The 23,282-nt window shown below is 33.6% G+C and overlaps 1 long non-coding RNA gene across 1 annotated transcript; it reads left to right on the top strand.

Annotated features, from left to right (window-relative positions):
• The first annotated feature begins 507 nt into the window (after window positions 1-507).
• Window positions 508-1,491, top strand: LOC104648837 (uncharacterized). The gene is made up of 2 exons (XR_742814.4): window positions 508-623; window positions 1,176-1,491. It is a non-coding gene; the product is annotated as an uncharacterized lncRNA (long non-coding RNA).
• Window positions 1,492-23,282: the final 21,791 nt, after the last annotated feature.

Raw genomic sequence — 23,282 nt, 5'->3', positions numbered from 1 at the left:
GATCTCAAAATTATAAAAAATATAACAATATTTTAATTAAAATATAACCAAAAAATACTTCTGTAACATTCTTTTGTGAAAATAGTCTGGCTAAAGTAAATAAGTCGGTGGAAACAAATAGTGATAAATAAAAGATAAATTATTATAAAATTATGAATATTGCTACTAATAGTTTAGACAAAAAGTATATACTAATTTACATACATAAATAATGGAAATTCATTTACAAATATTTATCTAATCAGATGGTAATAAATATGAGATATAAGTTAGTCAAAATTGGTGTAACCAACATAGATTCATAAGTCTGATTCCTAGTTAAGTACTAAATAACAAGTCCAAAAGACAATTAATTTTCTTTTCCACTTTCCATAGAATAGTTGTCTAGTTACATTTAATTTGTAATTTACCTACTTCTAGATTTAAAAATTTATTAATTGAATTCACTTGGAAAGTTGGTATACCAATCATGTCTTATATATATTAGGACTTGTGTTTTGAATCAATATACAAAATAAATAAAATTAATATCATTGAAGATTTGAGATATAGTAAAGTTGTAAAGAAGATGAAGAAGGATTCAACTATTGTATTCACTCTTGTTTGTGTGTTGTGTTTGCTCGGTTAGGTTTTCTTTTCTTTCACCTTCATCTTCTCTTTCCCTCTATTCCAGTCCCTCTCATTTTTCTCTTCATATATTGTATGTAATTAAAATTTTCCACACACGCAGATTTACTGAAACCCAATTTAGATCTATTTAATTTCTCACTAGATAGACATCAAATTTATGCAGAGACATAAAAACTAATTAGATAGTGTTGGTTAAATCTAGATACTTTGATTGGCTAAGGCTCCACTGAGGCAATTGTCATAGCAAAGCCTGGTAGAGGCATACAAATAAAATGAAAGATTTTACAACTTTATTCCTTTTGTTAAATTTAGTACCCACATTCAAAGTGCAATCTAAAAAAGTATGTGCTTTTCATTTGTTATTCATTTGAAGTTTACAAGTTCGAGTATGACCACACGATCATATTGATATTAATTGATTGAACTTCATGATAAACATAGTAGTACTAACTTGAAGAAACGATATATGTTTAATTTTTTATGTATTCGTCAGTGGATTTACTTGAATTAATGATATTAACATTTATTTTATTTTTTTTATGTAGGTTTACAACAATGTATGGTATTGGGAAAAGATCAACAGTGTCGAACATCAAAAGATTGTAGTCCTGATTTGTGTATAATTGGATATGTGCTTTGTTTTGATGGAAAATGTGTATGTAGTGACAAAATAAGGAGAAATGTTTCTTTCAAGAAAGACAATGTTTATATGGGTAAATGTTCTTGTGGATGTAAACCACATTGCGTCCTTGGATTGTGTACATGCCCTTGTTGTTGAGAGACAAATTTAAGACATGTTTGATGTATACGAGAGTAATTCATCTTATATTAATAAAAACTTAGAGAAGATTTTTTTTCTTATGATAATGAACACATTGTCTGCCAATTTGATACTTTCATTTCATTTACTCCAGTTTATACAGGGATAAATCTATCATGTTACTGATGGGATCATATGAGATTAAGAAATCTACTTATTATTTTTGAATAATTTATTTCACTTTGAATACAATTATTATCATGTAGGATTATCTTAAGATCTTTATGAAAATCATTAACTTCAAAATTCTAGGTTCACGTTTAAATTTATGTTGCAAATATTAATATACTAAAAGTGTGATTCCTCGAGTCTACCAAAAATCAAAATCATTGCTCATCCAAAGTAAGCCTGGTTTGACATACTATAAGATACAAAACTAAGTAATCTGGAAGCCAAGAATGATAATGATGGGTTAAAATGTTTATGTCATAACCAGACCACTGATCAATGCATAAAATTCTAAATCATATAGCATATAACAATTCCAACTAAAACTTAGAGAATGAACAAAAATTACTCTAAGCCTCAAAATAAATCAATAAAATAGCAAAAGTCTGAATATTACATTCTTATAATTTGACAGTAATTATACTAAAACTATTAAATTAGCTTGCATTGCTTGTAAAACCCCTTGAGATTTTAATCAAATGAGGAACACCAAAAGTTTGGTGATCGTGTGAACATGATACGAGAGAAAGCACATGAAAGGCCTTGCAAAAAGAAGGATGCAAAGGGAGGACAAATGTCGTTCCAAATTTGAAAGTTTTCCTTTTTGTATGAAGTGTTTGAGATGATAATCTATAATAAAAGGGGTCCTTAATATATTTTTTCACCTCAGAGGATTGTCGTCTTTCTTATGATTTGCAGTTCTTTTGTTGTGTTTTATACAGAAAGACAGAGACTTTTAAAACATTCACCTATAAATATCTAAGTATTCAGTCTAGGAAATCAGATTATCTAGCATACTTAACATATTACAATGCCCGGAATCGAGCCTTCAAAATTATTGGAAGAGAAAGTTTAGTAGTTAAGTTTGTAAGCATTCTGATAGTCGAGGGAACATTACCGGTGAAGTTATTACCTTAAAGTGTCAACTGTATGATTGCCTATATGGATTCTGGAATCAAGACTTGGAAACTGTTGGAATGGAAGAGAGGTCTAAGTGAATGATTTTGTTAAATTTTGAGATAGTTGACGGATTATTACAAGTGAAGTTGTTACCTGAAAGTGTCAACTCTCTGCTTGAAGTAAGGTGCCTAGAATCAAGACCGATAAAATGGTTTAAAGAGAGATCTAAAGACCTAAGAGATTGAAGGTTGCCAATTGCAACATGTAACATCCCTATAAGACTAGTGACAAAAAGTCGAACTCTAAAATACTTTTACTAAAACACCAATTGAAACTAGACCATATTCCTGGTAATAAATAATTCTCTTCCAATCAAAAACACTTGCTTGTTTGTTAGATGAAAAACCTGATACCCACATGTTCTCAAACATGTTGGTGCGTCTAATACTTTTGTATATAAGGGAAGAAGAAAAATTCTTTAGTAACTCAAATTATGTAATCAAGAAGTCAACAACAGAACCTTAAGTATATAGCTAGTTGGCTCCAACAAAATTTATATGTTATCTATAACAACAGTAGGCCTTAAAGAATAGGGATCTAATCAAAAACAAAAGAGAGATCTAATCTCAATGAGTATCACTCTAAAGCAGTTACTGTTTTCTCTTCATAATTTTGAGCTTCTTCACTTATGTTCAAGGTTGCCAAATGAATTCTGGAATCGAGAATAATACATGGTTTAAAGAGAGATAAATATACCAAAGAAAATTGGTTTGCCAATTGAATCAACTATTTTCCCAAATAAGCCAGTATAACAAAAGTCCAACTTTAAAATTCTTCCACTAAAACTCTAATTGAAATTAGGCTAATTTCCTATTAATAAAGAATTGTTTCCGTATTTCAGCACATGTAAGTTTGGTAGATGAAAAATCTAAGACTCACTTATGTTCTCAAATATGCTAGTAACTCGAAAACTTAAGTAGGTAAGGGAAGAAGAAAAATTCTTAGGTAACTCAAATGGTGTGTTCAGGAAGTCAAACAATAGAACGTCTAAGTATATAGTTAGCTCTAACAAAATATACATTAGCTCCAACAATAGTAGGGATGAACGCATATGGAGCTAATAAATAGCAAAAGAGGGCTATTTAAGCAGCGCAAGATGGCAACTATATGCTACAAGCACGGTGCTTGAGAAAGGCGTAAAAAGCAGGTCATTGGTTCAGCATCTAGGTAAAGAGTTGGAAGGGACAACATTGTACATTCTACGGTTGAAAATTTTAGTTTATAACTTATAATTTGTTTCATCTTTTCATTTTATACATAGTGTTGTTTACCAATTTTTTGTAGTAATTGTATTTTAGATAATAACTACTTATGTTTTCTCCTCCATAATATATGAAGTTCTAACTGTGCTGGTAACAACTAATAGACACTTGTCAATCAGCAATCACTATATTAATTTTCTTTGCATGTACACATATCAAAACATTAGAATGGTTATATGATGCTTAAATTTTAAGCTTATGGGCACAGATCACAGGTTTAAATAGCTAAAAATAAATGTAGAACATGCAATTTTATACACCAAATAAAACAAATCAACAAAATAAAGAAACAGAAACATTGGTCTGTCTGTAGCCTCAGCCCTAGGTTTGCCTGTAGAAAATTGCAATTATACTAGTGATACCAGGAAACTCTTCCCTCGGACATCCTGTAGAAGTTTAGAATGGAACATGTCTAATTTCGAACAGAATATATGCATTACTACCTGTAATACCCAGGGCACCACCTCTAACCAGAAATGCTACAAATCTACGAGGTTGTCCTAACTAAGATGATTGTGCAACGGTCCCACATCATGGAAACTCTGTAGACTAATGTCCAATCTCCCCACAAGTAAGGCAACTCACACAGGCTAAAGTCTGGGCTGAAGGATGCGACGAGTTGTCCTAGATACTTTTGTCAAATTGGATATCACCTCTAACACTCTGTGGACCATCCCTAGCTAATGTACCAGGGCCCTAGGGACCTTAAAATGTTGAGCATGTCACATGCACTATGTAAAGGCAGGGCACCCCTAAGCAAAATGTCCCAACTCACCACATGAATAACACTTCCTACCAAAAGTGACCTGACGAGGTGGCCCGCCTAAAATAAAGTGAACCCCAGAACTTGAATGCTCAGTATACTAATCTTAATAGGTTTGTTATGAACTCTGTCCACCGTAGGTACCATAACCTGCCACAAAACCACCTGCAACCTGAGGTGCCATGGGTTCGATAGGTCAAGAGTTAGGATGGCCCTCACTCAGATGATACCTACCTTAAGTAAGATGTTATTACCACACTACTAATGGCAAGTCCCTTTACCGCTACCTCTACAAATCTCAATACACGTATAGTCCACGTCCATCGTATGACTAACTACCAGGGGAAGAGTAGATCTAGCTGCTATCAAGTTATCTAATGCTAGACAGAGTGGGAAAGTGAATCCTCTAATAAATCACTCGGTCAGATCTCTCTCTATAGAAAATAATATGGAAGTATGTCCGGCACAGTTGAGAAACTCGATCATGTACTCAAAAACTGTCAGTAAACCCAACTGGATACCTAATAACCCAACTCTAGTATGTAAGTCGCTATTTTTACGAAGAACAACGCTAAGCCGTGGAGTATCCTCAAAGACACTCAAAACTCCCAAGTCTAAATATCAAGGAGCCGAGGTGGACACTAAGTCTGTAGGAACCTGACCTCCCCCCAATTCCTCTAGTTGTCGTTGAACATCCCTAGTGTCTTGACCAAGAATCAAAACCTTTGTGATACAAGTTGACATCCGATCTGCGTCCATCGAACACTTCGTGTTATCCATCTATATGAAAGAGTGATTTCAAGGAAGAAAGTATTTAGAGAATAATTGAATTAATTACACGCAATAAGGAATCAAAAATGGTATTTCCTAAGAATGCCATATAGCCTCCAAAAGATAGGATACAAATGTCTCCGCACCAATACGCAAGATTTTACTAGATACTTACTCCGATACCCAGCGATAACGACGAGCTTAGAGCTCTGATACCAATCTGTCAAGACTCAAAATCTTAGGTTATGATGGAATATACTACTTCTCACTGATGATAAAAAGCAAATTAAAGGTAACAGAGAATCAAATCAATATAGAAAATAAACCTTAAGACCTGGTATTAGTCGGTATTTGAGCAACTAATCAAAATAGGAGTGCAATAACAACAACAATAACAACAACAACAACAACAATAATAATAATAAATATAAATATAAAAATTTCTTTGAAAACAAAATGAAGACTAGTCCTAGACAAACGGAGGGAGATAGGCAACTCTAAATGTCAAGACCTCACTCCAGTCCCCGACTCCCAAGAGCTACTTTGCACGAGACCCAAATCGGTGGTGAGAACTTGTGGTATGATCTGCAAGCTGCATATGTGTAGTATGAGTACAAATAAGTGGCACTTAGTAGACATAAGCCGACAGAGCTCCAAAGAAAAAGCAAGCATAGACAACAGGTAAGAAGAGAGCATATATCACAAGTAACTAAAGCAATAATCTGGAAAATGTAATAGGAAACAAACTAATAAAAGGAAAAAAGGGTTAATGAAGCAAGGGGGCGCACCCGAATGCGCTAGGACAAAAAACTATTTACAATCATACTCAACTAAGGATGGAAACTAGTTGAAGGCATACTAATTGGATTAACCACAAATATCACATAAAATCCAAGAAGCCCATTCTAAAGCAAACCCCACCTAGAAAATGTCAATTAGAATAGAACAAAGGCAGTATATACCATCAAAAAAGGGACCATCTTTTATACTACCTCTACTACACAATCAATCAAACAATAACATTATCGAGCCCCTATATGCCAGAAGGTACAAAACAACAAATTAAACCCATACGCTCAACCATTAATGAAACAAGTCAAACAACAAACAGTAATTATGGTGGTAAGTAATGTATATTTATGTGACTTATGCAATATAATTAGTAGTACGGATAGTGCAAACTGCTTCGTGCCAAGGTATGTAAACCTTCTTCCTTCCCCCAACAACCACGTAGGACCCATGTGCCTCCTTATTTATGTTCAATGGATCACACATCTACATATACTTGCATGGTCCCAATCCAGGTCATACATAATTGATCTGGTTAAATCCGCTCTGTTATGGTGTCCAGAGATAAAATAGAACAAAGGGTTGGTAACTCTCCGATCTATGAAGTAAAAAGTGAGTGTATCCTCGATGCCTATTTATTTCAAAGTCCACTTATAAAGTAGTAAAGCTAGTACGACTCCCATAGAAAGATCACTTAAAAGTAATTTGTGCAGAAACACTACTTCTCACAAAAGATGCTGAGAACCAATGATGCACCAAGGTCATACTATAATCACGTGAGAATGAGAAACCAATGCAATGCATACCATCACCAGCATCCAAATAATAATTAACATCCAAATCACAAATCACAGAAGGCATAAGACCACAATACCTCACACCTAAAAAATAAAAACTAACCTAGAATCACCCAATATGACCCTAGTAGTAAATAAAGAATGATTCCAGTCTTAACTTAGAAATATTTTGGGTGTTATAGTAACTCGAAACAAAAGGAATTCGTTTTAAAATTGAGTTAAGAGTATTTTTATATGTAAATAGCGTGTTAGCTTTATTATTTGTTGAGTCTCACATTTGAGTCACAATTTTCTTTATCTACAACTGATATTTTTATCCAAAGTAGTTATAAAATTTATATTGATATTAGGGATTTTTAAATAATAAAGTTACAACTAAAGTATATATGAATTTAAAATTAAACGCCAAAGTTAAAGAGGGTATCATAATTTCTAAAGAAAAGAGAACAATATTTAATTATAATAAAACCAAACAATATTTTTTTTAAACTTTTTTTTGAAATGCCTATGCTGAAGTCGACACATCGAAGGAGACAAATAGTAATAAATAAAGGATGAATTATTATAGATTATGAATATTAGTACTAATAAGTTAGACTAATAATCTATATAAAAGTTTACATATATAAATAAAAGAAATTAATTTTAAAAATATGTATTTCATCAAATAGTAATCAAATTAAGTTTTAATCAGTCAAAATTGGATGTGAACCATATGAGTTTCATAAATATGATTCTTATTTAAGCACTAAATAATAAGTCCAAAGGCTAATTAGTTTTACTTTCCAACTTCCATAGGATAATTGACTAGTTGCTATTAATTTGTAATTTGCTTAACTTTTCTAGATTTGAAAATTTATTGATTGAATTCACTTGGCAAGTTGGTTTACCACCTATGTCTTATATATATTATGAATTGTGTTTTCAATCAATATACAAAATAAAAATATTATTATTGATATTGGAGATATAGTGAAGTTGTAAAGAAGATGAAGAAGGAATCAACCATTGTATACACTCTTCTCTCTATGTTTATTCTACTCAATTAAGTTTCTTTTCTTTTTTTCCTCGTCTTATCTCTCTTCCTCTATACTTCTCATTTTATCCTATATTATATGTCACTAATTTTTTTTCTTTATACATATACACATGTTGTCATAAGTTATGTACAGACATATGTATATAAAAAAAGGTTTGAGATTTGTATTACACTTTTATATGTTTACCTATTGATCCATATTATTACATTTTGTCTCAAATATATTTTATCCCTATATCAATTTTTTTGTCATAGAAGAATGAGTCTGATTTCATTGATTTAGTGGAACACAAATAAGGTATTTGGATACTTGTTAATTTTGTAAGGGTACATTTAGATCTATTTAATTTCTCACTAGGATATGCATCAAATTATTAGTTAGTTAAACATAAAAATTAATTTCATAGTTTAGTGATAATCTTGGTGTTTTGATTGACTATATGGATCTACGAGGCAATTGTCGTTGCCGAATCTCTTATACCCGTACAAATATTATGAAATATTTTCAAACTTTATTTTATTAAATTTAGTGCCCCACAGTATTTTGATGTAGAGAGTGCAAATTAGAAAATAGTTTTTTTCATTTGTTATTAATTTGAAGTTTACAAGTTTGACCCTAATCACAAGATCATATCGATATTAATTGATTGAACATCATTATAAACATAGTAGTAGTAACTTGAAGAAACTATGTTTAAATACTATGTATTGTCGATGAATTTATTGAATCAATAACATTAATATTTATTTTGTTGTGATATAGGTTTATAATCATGTATGGTATTGGGAGAAGATCAACAGTGTCGAACAACAAAAGATTATAATCCTCATTCTTGTAAACTTGGATTTATGCTTTGTTATGATCGAAAATGTGTATATCATGTAAAAATATTGAGAAAATTTTCTTTCAAGAAAGACAATATTTATATGGGTAGATGATCTTGTGGATGTAAACCACATTGTGTCTTAGGATTGTGGACATGTCCTTGTTAAGAGTCAAAATTAAGACATGTTTAAGGTATAAGAGAATATCTCTTTTTTTTAAGGGAAAATACCCAAGTACCCCTCAACCTATGCCCGAAATCCCAGAGACACACTTATACTATACTAAGGTCCTATTACCCCCCTAAACTTATTTTATATGTAATTTTCTACCCTTTTTTAGCCCACGTGGCACTAGTTCGAAAAAAAAAGTCAGTCATCATTGGGCCCACAAGATAGTGCCACGTAAGCTAAAAAGGGGTAAAAAATTATTAATAAAATAAGTTCAGGGGGTAATAGGACCTTAGTATAGTATAAGTGTGTCTCTGAGATTTCGGACATAGGTTGAGGGGGTACTTGGGCATTATCGCTTTTTTTATAATGAAACATACAGAACATTTTATCTTATTATAATGAACACATAATATTTCATTTCCTTCACCCAGATTAATACACGGATAAATCTATTGTGGTACTTGAGTTTTAAAATCCGCTAATTATTTGTGAATAATTATTTGAATATGAATATAATTCTTATCATTATTATTATATAGGATAATCTTAAGATCTCTATGGAAATTGTTGCTTTAAATTACACAGGCAAGTGTACGTGATCATGCAAGTAATGTGTGGCTTTAAGAGAACCGAATCATTGAACTCGGGAGACTTTTTTTGATTAATTTCTTTTTTACTAAATTGTACTAGTTTAACTACTTATTGAAGAGAGTCAAAAGAATTTGATTCATAAATAAAAGATTTAAATACTAATATTACATTACTATGATTAGAGAAAATTTCAGGGTTGTAGTTTACATAGAAGTCATTCAAAGCATTTTCTTCTATTGACTTCAATTGGTTATCAGTTGTTGATTTACAAGGTTGAATGATGATCATAGTCTCCCGATCTCTAATCGTCTACCACAATTGGCAATATAATTACATTGTTGAGTGGGGATAGACTGAACAGGTGTGGCGCATTAAATTTCATATTGTTTAGTGATCAAGCAAGGTCTCTAGGTATAAACCTATCCTATACACAAATCAATGTTAATTTCTAGATATGATCATGCTCCTATAATCTCACATTTTATCCTCTTATTCCTCTCCCGAGTTCAATTTTAATAATGAGTTTATTTCAATGGTGCCCAATCACAAAATAATAAATAAAGAACAAAAGACCAATTTATGTGAGAACCAACTCCAATCCATAAAATTCAATACTAAACAATCATCCATAGCCACAACACCATAACATGGTCTTTATCTACTAATATCTAAAAAAGGAAAAGAAGAAAAGAACCCTCAAAAGTATAATTACTTTTCTCTGCAAAGTATCATTCCCTCAATAATCTACTCTTGTGGACAATTTATAAATGTAGGATACCCTAAATAAAATAATAGAGTCAAAAACAAATTAAAAAACTCAAAACAAAAGAATTTGGCTCCGTGAGAAACGCTGGCGCCTTCAATTTGTGTGTGTATAATGTATATTCAATTTAATCTATTAAGTTATATTCATGATCTTTCATCTTTAATTCGATGTGGCTTCAAACTTCTTTATTTTACATGAATTTAATCTTACAAATAAGATATACTATTAAGAACACTCCATCAAATTCATGCTCAAAAAGAAAAAATAAAAATATTAAATGTAAGACAAATAATCATTAATAATATGTATATTTAACCTCACATCAGGTATCATAAACTTGAAAATTATATGTTCGCCTTTAATTTTTATTACAGATCTTAATATACTAAAGTGTCATTCCTCGATTTTACACCTTGGGTGTGGCCGAAAATCATAACAACTACTAATCCCAAGCAATCCTTCATTTGGCATACGATAATATTGAACACTGAATAATGATGAAGTTGAGAATAATAATCGTGGGCTAAAATATTGATGTCACAACCCAAACTATCGTTAAGGGAACCTACACCAATCCTTCTTGTGGCTGAACCAATCCTATTCAAAACAAAGGGAGATAGGCAACTCCAAATGTCAGTAGCTCACCCCAATCCCTGAATCCCAAGAGCTTCTTCGCACGAGATCCTAATCAGTAGGGAAAACTCTATAGGGTGCAGAATGGCAATATGAGTACCAACAAGTGGAACTCAGTAGGTATAGGCCGACTAAGCTCCAAAGATAAAGTAAGCATAAAAATAAGTAAGAAGGGAGCATATATCACAAGTATTCAAAGCAATAACTAGGAAGTCGTAGTAGGAAATAAATTAATAAAGGAAAAGAGGATAAATGAAGAAGGTAAATAAACTAGGGGGACGTACCCAGAGGTGTAAGGCCAAAAACCTAATTTACAGCAAAACTCAACTAAGGATGACAACTAGTCAAAGGTATATTAATTGGAATAACCACAAATATCACATAAAAGCCAAGAAGGTCATTCGTAAAACATACCCTACATAAAGAAAATGTCAATTAGAAGAGAACAAAAGATATATCTACCTTCAAACAAAGGATTGCCCTTTATATTGCCTCAAGTACACAATAAATCAACCAATAACCTTGTCGAGCCCTTATATGCCCAGAAGGTAAGCAATAAAAAAACTACACCCATACAGCACCCAATAAAACAAACAAGTACAAATAAAAACCAATTATGTTGTTGATAGTCAATATATATGAATTCGAGTTGTTCAATAAAAGTAGTAGTACCATCAGCGCGAAGGTATATACACATATATCATGCATCTAACAACCAGGTAGGACCCATATGCCTCGCTCTTTATGTTCAATGGATCACACTTTGTATATACCTTTATGGTCCCAGTGTAGGTTTAACATAATCGATCTGGTCGGATCTAATTTATCTTGAGGACCAAAGATAAATAGAAGAGCCAATATCAAAAGGATCGCAACTCTCACACTGATCAAGTAAAATTTCAGTGCATCCTTGATGCCTCTATATTTCAAGTCTATTTATAAAGCATTAAAGGTATTACAACTCCCATAAAAAGATGAGTTCGAAGTAATGTGAGCAAAAATCCTACTTCTCAATGAAGATGTTGAGAATAATGCATGCATCGGGGTCATACTATAATCACATGAGAATAAGAAATCAATTCAATGCATACCATCATCGGCATCCAAACAACATCATCAAATTTACATAATTCATAAGACCTCAATACCTCACACCTAAAGCACAAAAATTAACCTAGAATCAATTGATTCTCAATCAAAGCCTCAAACCCAAAATACTCTAGCCAACTCAACAAGGATAACATAAGAAAAAACAACATCTTAGGCAATGAAAAGAATTATGAAGATTTAACATTCGAGTGAGTAAGTCAAGGTTTTTCAAACATATCCAAAGCGGTTGGAAAACCGATTAAGCAGTTGCACCAGTACCAACACAGGCTAAACTTTGATTTTGATGCTCCGGACTAATCTGGAGTCCCGTAAACACAAATTGTATGTAAAATTTTATTCTAAACATTATTACAGATACAATATAATCAATAATACAATAATAAGAGGTCATTTACTAAATATTTTGCATAAATTTAACACTTTAAATATTACAAAGAAAGTAACAAAGTGTTCAAAATTGAAATGAAGACCCCGAGACCCAAACCAAAACGTCCGACAAGACCAAATTCAACATTCCAGATCTAAAGCGTTGAAAAAGTTTTGAGAGAAATAATCACAAAGTCATTCTAGACAAACTAGACGTTTCACATCTAAGGAGACCATCAAAATTCCATTCTAAGGTCGTCTATCTAAATTTCTTACCAAAGTCAATCATTCAAGTTTGAAAGGCTCCATAATACAAAAACTCAAACAAAACCCAAATGAACAATCAGAAAATCAAACTATCAGTCTCAACAAATCATAAATTTATTGAGACTGCAGTAAAAAAAGATCTAAACACTAAAATATAATAAATCAGTGGAAATAACCTGATGGTACATTACAAATATTTTTATCTCCAAGTTGCATGTATCGGTTGATTAAGTTGAATGATGTCTACCAGTATGTATTATTTGTATTTATAATACTCTTTGTCACACTTTGAGCCTATACCCTAGATGCAATTGGCTCTCGAGAACCACTACTCGCCCACACAAACCCTTGGTCTGGCTTAATTATTAACGGAAGACTTAATCATAATAAAAGCACTTTAAAAGTAATTGTAACTCAATATGATAACTTAGAATATTTTAAAAATAAACATTCAACTAGCCAAAGTGGCAACTCAAGTCTCAACATAAATGAAATGAAAATGAAAAGACTTTAGAACTAGTGTGTATATATCTATGAATCCTCTAAATAATATGAGGGATTGTGACAAGAACTACGATCATTCTAATAGAACTAAATAACCAAAGCATAATAAAGGGGGTCCTCCAGAAAGCAAGGAGGCTCACCAAATGATTTCAGAACTCGACTGGATCAAAGAAGTGTTGAATGTTGGTCCTGGTTACCTACATCTACATCATAAAAGATGCAAGCCAAATAGCATAAGTACATGGAATATACAAGTGTGAGAGGGGAAATATAAACATAAATTGCAAGCTTGAACTAATAAAAGGAAACATACTCACCTCGGCTCTACTCAACTCAGAGATACTCAACTCAATGTAGAAATAAAATAACAATAAAGATGCAATTTATATAAAGCATTTAAAACAGTATATAATAGCTCGATGTATTGAAAAATACAATAATATCTCAGTAAAAAAAATAAAAAATAAATGGGTTGAGAGATTCTCTAACCAATAACCATCATAATGAGTTATGTGATGATATAGCGTCTCGCCGATGCTGCCAAAATTGTCCAACACTTTTCTGGGGTATAGAACTTCTCCACTTAATGGAATCCAATATTCTATGCTAAAAAACATTAAGTAATCATCTAAAAAATATGACCCTTTCAATCCACGTGGGCTACATGGTTAATGGAGACTTTGAGTTTTCTGAACTCGTCCCCATAGCGGTGCTCAATACTGCTCCTAAAATGTATACATAAATTTTTTTATGGTTTGAAATTATTAGTCAAAAGAACTTGGCTAAAACTTCTCATGAAAACTCTTTTGGAAATCAATGTTTCCTCTCATCTTGAATGTGAAAATATTTACTCTACTTAGTTCTCATATATCATTTTGAAAAAAATGAACTCGGCTCTACTCTTCCTCAAACTCAATGTTTAAGTCTTAAAACATGTTTAAAACGATGGTAAAAGACTTTTTGAAAAGACTCAAAGAAACTCTCGAGACTTGACTCTTAGCTCTTAGTTCTACCTTAAATTTGAATTATGGATTCAAGGGTTATTATATCATGTTATGGGTGATACTTTGATGTTTAGACATACCTTAGAGTGTAGAAAACAATTAGAAAACATAGGTAACATTTGAGGAAACTCATACAAAAATAAATTGTAAAGGGTAGAAGACCTGGCGTACTGAGTGGCACAGGGCGCCAGACCGTGAACTACAGAAAATGGCTTGGGGTGCACTGAGTGGCGCAGCGCCCCACCCCTTTTCCAAGAAATTTTGATAAATTTTCTTACTTGTTTTCTAACCCCAATTCACGTAAAATCGAATGGTTTCGTCTCCAATCACTTAAATTTGAATACCCAAAACTCATGTACAAGAATCTACTAAAAGACAAACTTAAAACTCATACAATTATCGCAAGAACTCATTAAAACCTCAACAATTAATATTATGAAAGAAATTTCAAGAAAAATCATCAAGGACGAAATTTGGAAATCCCGTAACAAAACTATGCTTATAAATTTGTTGCGGAATTTAGAAATGTTTCATATGTGAAGATGAAAATGATCTTTGATAGCTTCTACACTTCTCATTTATTGTAGGAACTACGTCGATATAATATTAAACTATGCATCCTCTAAAAATTTGTTGTATTGTAACTCTACAGAAAAGAAATTTAGTTTTAAATTGAGTTAACCCATTGGTCATTATTTTGTTTTTCCATAAAATTTATAGCTTAACCCTCCGGATATTGACCTTGAATCTTCTATGATTGAGTTTTAAAAGTTGGTTTTGAACTTTGAGTTAAAAGTTGATTATTTTGTAAGTTTCGAGTTTGAAAGTCTTAAGTAGTTAAGAAATTTTTGGTGTCTTTTGGAGTTTTGAGTGTCGAAATATAATTTTGTGATTTCATCAATCACGAAAATTGAAATCTAATATGTGAGAGTTGTTAGTTTTAGATTCAATGTCTTTTTAGGAACTTGAGGTCTTAAGTTGTAAATTTGTGAAATTTTAACCTTTAGATTGACTTTGGTCAAAATTCGAGGTTCGGATAGTTGAACCAAAATTTTGAAAGTTTCTTTGGATTCGGGAGATGATTTCAGGCCTAGGTGAGGTCTTGGCCAATATTTCAGAGGTCCCAATCTTGTTTTAGCTTTTTTAGGCGTTGAGTTAATTTCTTGTAATTTTCACGGATGTTCGGTCAATAAGACCTCAGATTCGTGTTTTGATGGTTCTAATAAGTTTGGAGCATCAAGCATCATTGATTTGCATATGTGGTTTGTGTGCACGGGGTTCCGAACAAATCGTAAGAGTCCTTTTGATGTTTTGTGTTTGTTGATACTTTTGGTGTTACAGTATTTGCTTAAGAGGAATCGGCTTTCTTTAACAATGGTCACTTAAGCGGAACCTGGTTCACAAAAGCGAGATTGGCCTTTTGGGTGGGGCTCACAAAAGCAACACCCCCAGCTTTTGTGAGGTTTACTTAAGCGAAACCTGGTTTGAACAAGTGATATTTGAGGGGTTTTGACCTACCAATTTCAGAGTTTAAGACCCAGTTTTTATTTTTTAGCTTGGGGAACCATTAGAGGCGATTTTAGAAAGTATTTCTTGTTCTAAGTCATTTGGGTAAGCTTTTATGATTGTAAAACTTCATTTTCTTTGATTATTTATGGATTTTAACATCAAAATCTGAAATTTGTATTGGTAAATGGCAAGGTTTTTTAAAAACTCAAGTTCTTAGCTAAAATGGAGACGATGACTATTTTTTAGTCCTTTTCAAAAATAACTTTGTCCAATGAGTTCCTAAATCCTTTAGTATTGTTTTCAAATACTAAATTTCAGATTCAAGCCTCCATTTTGAATTTGGGTTTTGAGTTGATTAGCCCATTTTCTATATAAATTATGTGGTTATTTTTGTTTGTGGAATGTGATGGTAAATGTTTGTTAGTATATACATTGTGTGGCTTTGGAAATGATTCGAAAGGGGAAGACTCAACTCTTGGAGTGATTATTGATTGATTAAGGTAAGTAATCTCCTAAGCCTTGTATTCTAGTAGAATTCGTGTATTCGCTTTGTTGCTTGTGTTTTGGGAGTAATGGAACTGAGGTAAAGGGTTATGTATACTCTTAATGAATAAAAAAGGGTGGAAATGAAAAGGCTATGTGATGATAATGAAGTTTGTGAATTATCTTGTTGTAACCTCGTTGATTGATTAATGAAATGTTTGATAGCATGAAAAAAAAACTTTAATATAGGAGTTCTTAATGATTAGATGTAGTTTAAGTTTGGATAGTTATAATCAGGAAGAGAGCGAAGATACATTTTAAAAGAACTCGGATGGGACAAAAGATGGAAGACGAGTGAATCAAGCAACCCTGGCACATTCTTGGCGCACCGCGCCAACTCCTCACTTCAGATGGCTAACTCTGGTGCTCTGCAGTAGAGGGAGCAGCACGCTAGCCCCCCTGGGGCATCCATGGCGCATCCCACCACCAACTCCCCATGATGTTCTAACAAATTTTTCTTCTTGATTTTTGGCCTTACTTCACCTAGAATTGATTGATTTGTTCCAAACTCTCTTAAATTCATATACCCAACATAAGTAAACAAAATCTACACAAATATCCTCAAGGACAAACCTCAAACTCAATACTCTTGCATCAAGAACTCATCAAACTCCAACAATAAAATTGAAAAATAGAACTTCAAGAAAACTCATCAAGAACTTTAATACACAGATTTCATGAACGAACATGATAACGAAATTCATGATTGGCGTGAGGGTGAATGTAATCATCACTGTGAAAGCTTACATACCTCGCAAGAATCAAATTCTTGGTAAAAACCCTTGAAGATCCACAAGAACATCTACCCATATCTCATTCTTGAGTTGAGTTGAGTTGAATAAGTTTGAGAAGAGGTAAGTATGTTTCATTTCTAACAAGTTCATACTTATGTTTATGCTTTAAAATTCCCTTTACATGCTCATACATTCCACGTACTGAGTCATTTAGTCTACATCATATAATGATGCAGAATCAGGAACTCATAATCATCAACAGGAGCTTCGTTGATACCACATGGAGTTCAAGTTAGATATGGTGAGCCTCCTTACTTTGGGAGGATTTCATTTACTTTTTAGTTTAGTTAGGAGGTTGTGAGTCTTGTCCCAAATACTATCTTTGTCATTTAGAGGCTTCATAGATAGTCAGTATAATTGAGAAGTTTGTATCATTTATTTAGTTAAATGTTTTAAAAGACTTAAGTTGCCTATTTTTTGGTGAGTTGAATATATTATTTTATTCAGAGTTTTTTATTTGAGTTAAAAACTTTGAATTGAGTTTCATGAATTTTTATTTAGTTTTTAAGTTTTGTATGCTTGATTAAGTCTTTCGCTTTTAGTCAGTCGAGATAAGAGTTCACTTCGGATCAATAATCATTCCGAGTGCAGCCACGTCCATGGTGTAAGCTCGAGTCAGTTTAGACAAAAATAATATGCTAGTTTACATATAAAAAACAAATTTTAAATAAATTTATTTAAACAAATAGTAATCAAAATAAGATATAAGTCGGTCACAATTGGGTGTCAATAATATGAATTTCAGAAATCTAATTTTTACTTAAGCACTAAATAATAGGTCCAAAAGCTAATTCATTTTGTTTTCCAACTTCCATAGAATAATTGACTAGTTACATTTAATTTGTAACCCACTTCTTCGAGATTTAAGAATTTATTGATTGAATATACTTGAAAAGTTGGTGTACCACCGATGTCTTATATATATGAGGACTTCCGTTTTGAATCAATATACGAAATTAAAAGATTATCATTAAGATTGGAGATGTAGTGAAGTTGTACAAAGTATGAAAAAAGAATCAATCATTTAACTCACACTTCTTTGTGTGTTTATTTTGCCCAATTAAGTTTCTTTTCCTTTTCCCGTCATCTTTTCTCTCCCTATCCCTCTATTTTTATCATATATCTTTTCTCATGTGGTATATCAGTAACTTTTTTCTTTATACACATACACATACTCGCGTATGCTATGTACCTACATACACATATGCCTTTGAAATAGTTTAATGATTGCAATTTGTACTACATATTTATATGTTTACTAATTGATCCATCTTATTATTTTTTGTCTCAAATATATTTTTGTCATGGCGCAACCCATATCCAATAGTTAAAACATGCGGAAAATTTACATAAAAATGGAAATAAAATAAAATAAGAATCTTTAACACAATTTTAATTAAGACTTGCAAAGTAATTGACACCCCCAAGGATCTAGTCTAAACGGGTACAAGAGCTACTGAGATTAAAAATTGTTCAATTAAATAAAAAGACACAGGTTCCATCATGCGGAAGGAAAAATAGAAGTTGCTAGCCAGCATACATCCTGTCTATGCCAAAAAGGCATAGCAAAAGTACTATCAATACAAAACCACACGTACTAGTCGGCATCATCATTCTACTCGACGTTCACCACATAAGATAAGAAAAATAAACTAACAACAGTATTCAATAACTACTCGCTTCTCCATCTTTACCCTCGCTTGAAAACCTTGGAATAACACTAATACTCTTACTACTAATTGCTTTCTCAATCAACATACTTACTAGGTTCTTCATCATAGCTTAACTATTCTAACCCATCAAAGAGTCCAAAAATACAACTACAAGCATTTCGACTAATCACACACGACATACCCTTACTTTCTCTATAACGTTACCATACCCATGCCACATGACACATTATATTATTTCAAGATTTATAGTTACTAGCCATGAATTCCTTCCTCCAATTTGAAATCCACCTAAGTAACTACATCACGTACATTGCCCCCCCCCCCCCCCACTTCTCGCCCTTATAACACACGGACAACACTTACTCTCAATTATTACGACCCTTGAACCATTGGCCTCCACATACTGTATCATATAATAGAACAGTTTCATATGGTTCATTATAATTATTTAACAATTCCAGAGAAAACAACACCATCACTTACAAACAACGTTCCTTACCAAAAGTCAAGATATACTATTACGTCAATTAGTTGGTTCTATCATAAAACTCAACCCCAAAATGTTAGCATTCCAGAATGTGGTATCCAAACCAATGTTTAAGCAGGAACGTGACAATCGATCCCATAATTATACCGGAAAGTGGGAATTGATCCAGGTAAGTGCATCATAATACAACACCCTATCTATTCAACAAGCAACAATCATAATCACAATCACAAATAAATTCTCAAGATCATTTAATTAAGATATGATTCATGGCATTCACCATTCATCTATCTCTTTTAAAAACAAGTGTGATCAATAATGCAACATTTGCATAAAAACATGTATCATAATGAAGAAAGAACGAACATGCATCACATCATCATAGAATCACAACCATCACCAACATAAATTACTTAAGATAATATTCCGACCATACATAACCCTATTTATTCATCTAATGTTCCTTTCGATGATTTATTAATCCTTTGTTTGGTGCGTGAAAGCTTACTCATAAATCATATCACTGATTTTCATTATACTACGGAGTGAGCACAGATTTATAACCAATCAATTAATAAAACATAGCCTACCTGGGCGCAAATATTTGCACGGAGTTTTCGCTTAGATTCTTGTCTTCAGGCTTTGTGACAATGATCTTGACAGGAAATCTGTCATCCATAATGCTCCTGATGCTATAAATCTCCTTCTTTTTCCTCCTCAAGCTTAGAGCAACTTTTTAGGAATTTCTCGGTATTTTACAACTAATTTAGGTATTTTATGAATAAGGAGAATATAAGAATTTGCATTATTTACATTTTGTCTCGCCATAGCAGCATATGTGGCGCCCCATAAAACAGTGTCCTGGTAAGTCTCAAAGTTTTTCTTTTTCCTAATTAACGATGGTTTAGGTCATTGCAATATACACAAATTTACACCTCGTTCGTCCCCCAACGACTAGTGGATGGATCATTATGCACCCCATGTTGAAGTATTTTTAACCAACAACTTGGTCCATAATGAAATCATGTGTGAGGATGGTTTTTATTTCCCAAGTCTGATTTCACGAAAGGTTCTATACTCTAAAGGACCGTTCAAGGATATGATGCACTTCTCTAAAAAATTTGTGCCCCCATGAAATGGTTTAGAGGGCTTATTTTTGAAAATGAACTTGAGTTTCAAGTTTTGATACAAAACGTAGGATGGAAAACCCCTTACATCCCTAACGTATCTACAACATCCTAGGCGTAAGGAATGCACAAAGATATGGTTAAATCGGCACAAAAATGGTTGTTGAAGGGTCTCTTGATGAAAAACTCTAATTTGGGCGTTGTTTAGGGGTTTAGTTGCTAATATGATTGCATATTTAGGTTTTAAGGTAGTTATTATACTCTGATGTACTCAAATTCTATCAAAAACGGAGGTTTTGGAACAAAGAGGGGTAAATATTGCACCTCGTGTTCGTCCTATGGGGGCCTTCATCCCGTTATGGGGGCCTCCCGCATACCGCTTCACTAGGATTTGCATTGTTGTGGTGGGATAAAGGGAACTAGTAGCCTGAACCCCCTTGAAATAGAGCATGCTTCCTTTCCAGTTTACTAGATTCTGCCTAATCCCCAGTAATCTAACATATATTTTAACTTTTTGCAGGTTTTCTAAATGGAAGATCAAAATGAGGAAAATTTTCCTTTTGTCTGATTTCCCGACACTGCTAATCAAAAGAGGTCTCGTGACTTTTGGAACAACAAGTTTTAATGTGAGAGGGGCTTTATCTTACTCAGGCTGGAGGATAAAAAAAACTTGTATTTTATGCTTGTTCGATGCAGTTCGGGTAGACTACACTAACCGAGGCTCCTCTTTTTCCACATGATGACAAAGTGCAGAAGTTTTATGATATCATGTCCACTGTCCGCTGGGATGACCCTCTCTCTCTCATCCGCATCTGGGAGTTGACATTTCTCTAAACGACACAACCCTAAATGATTACTAGAGTTGCTTGAGGTCTCGGACATTGAGTACAAGGACAAGCTGAGAGAGATGGATCTGTAATTGCTGAGGAACACACTGGTGGAGCCTGCACGTCAGCATAGAGTCTATAGGCCTTTTGATGAGGAAATTACTAGCACAGATTGGTCACCACATGCTAAGAGGTGGTTTTACTTGGTCACAAGGAGGATTCGCCCATCAGGCAACCGCACCGACGTGACATTCCCTCAGGCCTTCGTGGTGGTGTGCGCAATTCATGGCATTGAGCTAAATGTCGGGGCAAATATTATTTCAAAGAGGAAGATGTTCTATCGGGTAACAAAAAGGTGTACTTCCTTTGTGGTCTTATCATTATGTTTAGCAAGCTGGGGGGAGTACCACTTCTCAACACTGATGAGGCACTTCCCATGGATCCCCTCCCCCCTTTAATCCTCTTTTGGTTAGAAAGGATTCTACTTCTCAGAGCAAAAGGAGAGGACGGATAGGGATAGAAACAGCGAAGAGGCCGCGGAGTTAGATGAGAAGGGAGGCGATGACACTCATCCTACTAGGTATCAACCTCCACTTTCAAGGGCACAAGTTAAGGAGGACTTAGTAGTTGTGTGAAAGAGGATGGGGTGCCCTATTACTCCCACCACACCAGTTTTTCCCAGAATTACCCTAGATCTTGAGATGTTTCGTCGTGAGTTGCACAAAGATAGAAGGAAGGACCTAGAGAGAGAATGTCTGCTGGTTTGGATATATAAGGCGGTGAAGATCATTTTCACTTGTGTCGCTCCAGGGTGGGAGATTCTCATAGTGGAAAAGGGGATTTCTATCGGTTCTCTAGTCTAGAGGTGGCCATGACAGGCTTGGTGTCCCACCCAGCAACTAGATTTTGACATCGACACCTCTGATCTCAGGGCTCATGAATTGTTGCTTCGCCACTCTTGGGTTTGTAAATTTTAGACGACTTTGTTTTCATCTTTTTACTTTTCTTATGTTTTGCAAGAACTTAGACGCTAGTTTTTCCACTCTTTATAGAAAATGGTTAATTATTATGTTTTTATAACTATTCTTGATTGGTGAACACTGATTGAATTGCAGGGGTTAGTCCAGATACCATTTAGGGTCCTTATTGGGTAACTTGGAAATATGATGGGACAGGTTAAGGTTCTGTCTCGCCTCATCCCACTCTAGAGGGAGAAATTTAACTCTGGCGGCCTCATCCTAACAGGAATATTCCCGCCCCAGTGGCTCAAAAGGTACCAGAATCCGGAACAAGATTTTTTGAGGGGTTTTCTCTTTTCTAAATTTCACAAAGATTCCAGCTTTACCAAGACAAATTTAGGATACTTCTCTGAGCTAGGAGAATTCCTTGACTAATTTAAGTCAAACCCACGATACACGAATTGATTCGTTCTTATTAATTCAGCACCACAACCCTACACATCCTAGGATACACACATATATGCACATAGTTATTACACAAGCAAGACACGATCAGATCTTTCTACCAAATCTCCTCTTAGTTTTTATCTAACTCTTGTATCGAACCTACTCAGGGTCTTGTTTTCACCACAAGTTTCAAGATACTAAAGCATGTACAAATCACATAACTCCAATCAATTAGGACAGCACAGTTCATATATCAAACTTCGGACACACATTTATAGTTCATATTATCACCTCGTCACACTCAAGCAATTACAACTTCATATTTGCAGTTAGTTCAGACAACAAGAATACATATTAACAGTTTCAAGGATACAACTCATAGTCATGTCTAAATTATTAGTTAGTTCACATGGATGACCATTTCTGGTCATACATGCAATCACACGGCCCTTAGGGCCATATACCAATTGGAACCTACTCAGTTCCTTTTTACCTTGTTTGTGTTCATTCAGTCGTGACCACGACGTACGATTCACTTTGTTTATATACCAATTTCAATCGCGAGATATACTCAAGTCATACCACAAGCGACACTTCGTACGAAAGGAGAGAATGAGTTGAACAATTTCCTAGAATGTTTTCCACCTTTCTGAAGACTAGATGTGGACATCAAGACACCA

Source organism: Solanum lycopersicum, chromosome 8 (genome assembly GCF_036512215.1).
Source record: "Solanum lycopersicum chromosome 8, SLM_r2.1".
In the NCBI taxonomy this organism is placed as follows: Eukaryota; Viridiplantae; Streptophyta; class Magnoliopsida; order Solanales; family Solanaceae; genus Solanum; species Solanum lycopersicum.
Note: the sequence above shows the minus strand (reverse complement) of the source record. Positions and strands in the feature narration are given on the sequence as shown.